We start from the raw sequence: 6,000 nt of genomic DNA, 5'->3' as shown, positions 1-6,000 counted from the left end.
AAAGGTACTTGAGCTGCTCTGGTTATTTGGTAGTGAGAGTGGGAGTTATGCTTCTTGGCAGTAGAGGCCTTCAGGCTCACAGACAAGTATGACGTTGTTTTTCTAGAAGCTATCTGCAGGGATGGCCCCACAGAAGTCAGTGACCCTCCTCTGTATCTCTGGGATTTCCAGGAGAGCCCTAGCTTCAAGAATCCTATCCTCTGTCCCTAAGGGCCATCTAAAAACCCCCAAACTCTCAATGGTGGGATTCCTCCAACGTCCAACTACATTTCCTCCACCACTTCCTGCTCCCTACAGTAACCCTAGGGGCCTCTGTCAGGCCACGGGTATGGTTTTAGTTCAGATAACATGCAGAGCCACATTTTGATCTCTCCATGAGCACAGCACAGAACTGCAGAAAACTGCCAGGGTGTCCACATTTTGTCGATGGATTAAAATATTTTTTCCATTTTTCATGTATTCTGAAGCGTTCAACCTATGGAAGGAGCCCAATGTGTTTCTTTTCCATAAAAGCTTCTTTGGGATTTATATTCTTCAGGGTGGGCATTTTTGTTCATTTCTGTATTTCCTAAAAACAATTCTAGAAATAGAAAAAAATTTAAATGATTATAAGCTAACAGGCAAGAATAAACTGGAAATTTCCCGAGTTTATACTACTCTGAGACAATGCTGTTAATGTTTTGGCATATAACTTTTCACTTTTTAGCACTGCTTCTATTATACACATTTCTGTATCACACAAATAAATAAATCTGTGGTCTTTTAAGAAATAAAAGGACACAATTTGCATCAGATTGGTTTGGGAAGTAAATCATCATCTTTGGGGCAGAAGGTGAGAAAAGTGACCTAAGAAACAGTAAAGAGAGGCCAGCACTAAGCTGACAAGGCATGTTTCTAGTGTCTACCTCATGGGTTCTTTTGTGTAATAGCAGTTTAAGTTTATTTATTTATTTTGAGAGAGGGAGAGAGAATTCCAAGCAGGCTCTGCACTGTCAGCACAGAGCCCAACATGGGGCTCGAACTCATAAACTGTGAGATCATGACCTAAGCCAAAATTAAGGTCAGATGCTTAACCAACTGAGCCACCCAGGCGCCCCAAGGCTTTGCTTTTAATTGAAATTTTTAATGACCTAAAAGCAAATCTTGGTGAGGTGGTGAAGACCTGGTTATCAAATGAAACTAAGGGTTTGCTTTAAAATAAAATGGAGGTAGCAGGGTGGGAGCGGGGGTGGATATAGATGAAACAAAATTGTCCATGAGTTGGTAATCATTGAAGCTGGTTGATGGATATGGGAGTTTATTAAACTATTCTATCTTTTTTTAATAGAGGTTTGACTTCTTTCTTTCTTTCTTTCTTTCTTTCTTTCTTTCTTTCTTTCTTTCTTTCTTTCTTCTTTCTTCTTTCTTTCTTTCTTTCAGTAGGCTCTACACCCAACTTACCCAAAGATAAAGAGCTGCGTGCTCTACTGACTGGGCCAGCCAGGCACCCCAAGGTTTGATATTTTTCATAATAAAAAGTTAAAACAAGCAACAGTTAAACTCGGGAACTGCTTACAGTGAGAGACAAAATCTGACTCAAACCCTGCCATCTTCCCATTTCTGAGACTTCTCTTTTCTCAGAAACACCACCACCATGACTATTGTATTAGTCACATAAGATTAATCACCACGACCAACATGGCCAACACCCAGGAGCTCTTTCTTGCCACGAGGCATCCTTAGCAAAGATTCCAAGAGGGAGGTTGGGGTCAGTGGAGGGAGGGCGAAGCAACCTTTGCAAGCTTGAAGAATCACGGATTTCTAGGTGTTTCGCAAAATGTATCAATTTTGCATTCTAAACAATGTGATTTTTAGGCGAATTATTTAATCTCTGAGCCTTGGTTGTGAAGTCAGTGCAATGAAGATAAGTAAATAAAACAATTTATGAAAAATTCTCAAGCGGGATGTCTGACACGCAGCGGGTGGCCATTATTCATGCCCTTCCCTTTTCCTGAGTTATTAAGAAAACTGAAAGAAGGTCTTTACCTTTCTAGACTTAAAACAGAGGCAAGAAGATAATGTGTCCATATAATATTGTGTAACAGGATGAGAGAACAATTACCATAAAACCTGGTATTGGAATTCTACTGAGGCTAATTGTCTTCATTGGGAAAATTAATTTGAAAAAATACTGTGACACAGCAAAAGTATGGCTTGGCAGAAGACACACCACAAAGATAGCAAAATGCCAGGGTCACTATTGCATAATTTATAGTTGCTTGTTTTGTTTTCTTGTAAGCTCTTCTAATTTCCCTAAGTCTTTAGTAGCATCTTCCGCACACACATGCCTTGTGGGGTGGTATTTGTGTAAATGAAAGACACGGACTAACTTCCGTAACTGGATCACCTCCAAAGACAGCTAAGCATAAGCAAGTTTGCAGACCCAGGATCTCAGAAGCAGATGTGAGAATGAGATCAAAATCCTGGGAAATGCGTGAAATCTTTGGAAGGTCTTGCTTCTTTCTGGCTTGAGGGTTCCAGGTGAAATATGACTCATTTAAAAAGTCAAGCAAGTGACCATGATATTGTTTGTGTCAAGTGGCAAATGAGTGATGAGGCCAGGAAATGACTTGGAGAGAGCATCCTTGAAGAAGTCATGGTGGAGCTATGGGGGACACAGAGGATGGACAGTGCCTGGAAGCCCCTCATTACTCAGACCGCTACAAGACAAGAGTCTTTCAGAAAGACAGAGTATTCGCCTCCTAAGGAAAGCAGGATGGGGGTGTCTGGGTGGCTCAGTTGGCTAAGCAACTGGCTCCTGATTTTTGCTCAGGTCATGATCTCACAGTTTGTGAGTTCAAGCCCCATGTCGGACTCTGCACTCACAGTGTGGAGCCTGCTTAGGATTCTCTCTCTCTGCCCCTCCCCTGTGCATGCTCTCTCTCAAAAATAAATAAATAAACATTAAAAAAAAAAAAGAAAGAAAAGAAAGCAGGATGATTTGTTTATAACCTAGATCCTACACACTTTCCCAAGAGGTTTGTGCAACTGAGACACACATCTATGTAAACACAAAGAAATTAAAAGATAAAAAGGGGAGGCGCCTGGGTGGCTCAATGGGTTAAGTGCCAACTCTCGATTTCAGCTCAGGTCATGGTCTCACCATTTGTGGGCTTGAGCCCTATGCTCTCAGCACGGAATCTGCTTGGGATTCTCTCCCTCTCTCTCTCTGCTCCTCCCCCGCTTGTGCTTGTGCTCTCTCTCTCTCTCTGTCTCTCTCAAAAATAGACAAATAAACTAAAAAAAGATAAAAAGAGATCAGAAACCATGAAGAAAAAGCAAGGGGATGGTTGCACTGGGAACAAGAAATGTGGCTATGGCATTCGAATCTTCTGGAAACCCCAGGAAGTAGGAGTCACAGAGCTTTCCACAGCCGACAAAGGGAGTTATGCCAACTCAGAAGGAATGTACTGGATTCCAGAAACTGTTCCTTCCAAGAGATGTTTTTGTCTTTATATACGCAAGCTCCCTGGCTCTGCAAAACCCAAGGGCCCATGACATCACTATTTCAGAAGGAACAGAAAAGCTGCTAAAGCTTTTAACTTTTAAAGGTGGTGGAGAGAGGGAGCTATACTGACAAATTACAATATGACTATGATAGTCTTAAAAATTTTTTAGATCTGCATAATATATCTGAAGCTGAGAGTCTCCATAAACTATACGAAAACAAGAACCAATTACAAATCAGTAAATGGCAGAACAATGTGAATTGCCATCAAAGATGAACACGATTAAAATGAATTAGTCATAAACTACATTAAAATGAAGGCCATGGATATATGGATTTATGATTTGCACTAAAATATGAAGGAATAATAATAGCACTTTATCTTAAGCTATCAAACTTAATTTTTTTCAATGTGCTTCAATACTGGCTATATAACTTGAGATGTCTAAATCATAAAACAGAATTGTAGCTCAAATGATTCCAAAGTGATGTAAAACTAAACATTGAGTTCGTTTATACCCAAGAACTTATAAGTGCCTGAAAGGAATTGAGTTCATGAAGAAAATAAGATGAAAAAGATTGTTTAAAATGTTTATTTATTTTGAGAGAGAGGAAGAGAGCGTGCATACACTCCCTTGAGCAGGTGGGGGAGGAGCAGAGAGAAAGAATTCCAAGCAAGGATGTCAGCTTAGAGACGGACACAGGGCTCAAACTCAAAAACAATCAGATCATGACCTGAGTTGAGATCAAGAGTCAGAGGCTTAATTGACTGAGCCACCCAGGTGCCCTGAATAATGTTTTTATTATCGCTAATGGGTTTCCAGGGGGCTCAAGACAAGCCCTTCAGAAATGGGGGTGAGGAAAGAAAAGCTTATTCTGTTGCTGAATGCTGTCTTGCACTGGTGCTGACTGTAGCCTCCCAGACCGCAAAGGCAGTTCTGGGTTCAAGAGCATGGTATCCTATAACAGTTAAATCCTGTGACCTAACCTGCACCTACTGTCTGCCTCTATCTCAACCCCACAGGTTCTTGAACATTATTGGGTGTTTTATTGTTTGAAATAACCCAAGTTCCTGGCTATTGGAGTCTTCATCTTCTAAGATTAAGTTTCTTCTCATGGTCTTTTTTTTTTTTTTTAATAAGAGACATTAGCATACAGAAGGAGAGGCAACAAACCAGAAAAGAACACCTCTCTAAATTCTAGTGACCTGGATTTCTGAAAAATTACTGAACTATATGGAAACCCAGTCCTAAAATCCCAACAGCTTTTGCAAAGACATAAAACCAAGTTAGTCATAGGAACCACTAGCATCTGTTGAGAATTACACCCATGAACTCAACAGCTATCATTTATCAAACGCCAAATATATGCCAATTGCTTAACTGTGTCATTTGCTTAATCTAGAGTTATCTCTAAGCAACAGGTACTTGGTTGTTCATTCATTCATTTATGCATTCAGAAACTATTTGTGGAGTGCCTGCTCTGTGCTAGACATTGTTAGAGGTTCTGGGAATGTAGCAGTGAGCAGAGGTAGGCATGGCTCTCCCTGTTACAGAGCTTACATTCTAGCAGGAAAAACAGACATGAGATAGTTACACACCAAATAATTAATTGCAATTAAGGAAATCACTAGGAAGAAAAGATGTGAGAATAATTAAGAGAGACCTCATTAAAGCTGTGGGTCAGGGAATACTGCCAAAAGAAAGTGAAGTTTAAGCTGAGACCTGAAGATAAGCAAGGGGCAGCCACATGAGGAGCTGGGGACACAGTGGTCCTTGCAGATGTAGGTCCTGTAGAAAGGAGCTCAGCTATAGATGTGGACTGGAGACCCAGAAAGTCAGGTAACTTGCCCAAGATCACACAGTCTGTAAGAACCAGGACATCAGTCTATTTATACTCCTCCAATTGCACCAAGGGGACTGTTAGAGACTCCAAATAAACCAAAGCATTATTATTTATTTTTATTTTTATTTATTTCTTTTAGAGAGATTGAGAGCATGCAAGTGGAAGGAGGAGGGCAGAGGGAGAGAGAGAGAATCTTAAGCAGGCTCCATGCTCAGCACAGAGCCTGACGTGGGGCTCAATCCCGTGACCCAGGAATCATGAGTCTGAAATCAAGAGTCTGATGCTCAACTGACTAAGCCACCCAGGCGCCCCTAAACCAAAGCATTATTATTGTGTCCATGAATTGAAAAGCTCACAGTTAATTTGACTCAAAGGTCTCCATTGCAGGGAGGCCTTCCTGGCCATTCTATAGAAAATTGCAAACCTTTCTCCCTCCTCCACATATAATTCCTTAGTCCTTTCTTTATGTTTCTCTCCTTTAGCATTTGCTACTACCTAACATGCTTTATGTTTTCTTCTTCCAAGATTGTTTTCTTTTTCTGGTTTTCTGCGGTTTGAGTATGCTGTGCTCAGATGTAGTTTTATTCTTTGTGTGGTTTGGGTTTTTTGTTTTGTTTTGTTTTGTTTATTTTTGTTGTTTTTTTTAAAGGTTTTTTCTTTTTCTTTTT

The sequence above is a fragment of the Felis catus genome, chromosome A2, assembly GCF_018350175.1.
Source record: "Felis catus isolate Fca126 chromosome A2, F.catus_Fca126_mat1.0, whole genome shotgun sequence".
Lineage (NCBI taxonomy): Eukaryota > Metazoa > Chordata > Mammalia > Carnivora > Felidae > Felis > Felis catus.
Note: the sequence above shows the minus strand (reverse complement) of the source record.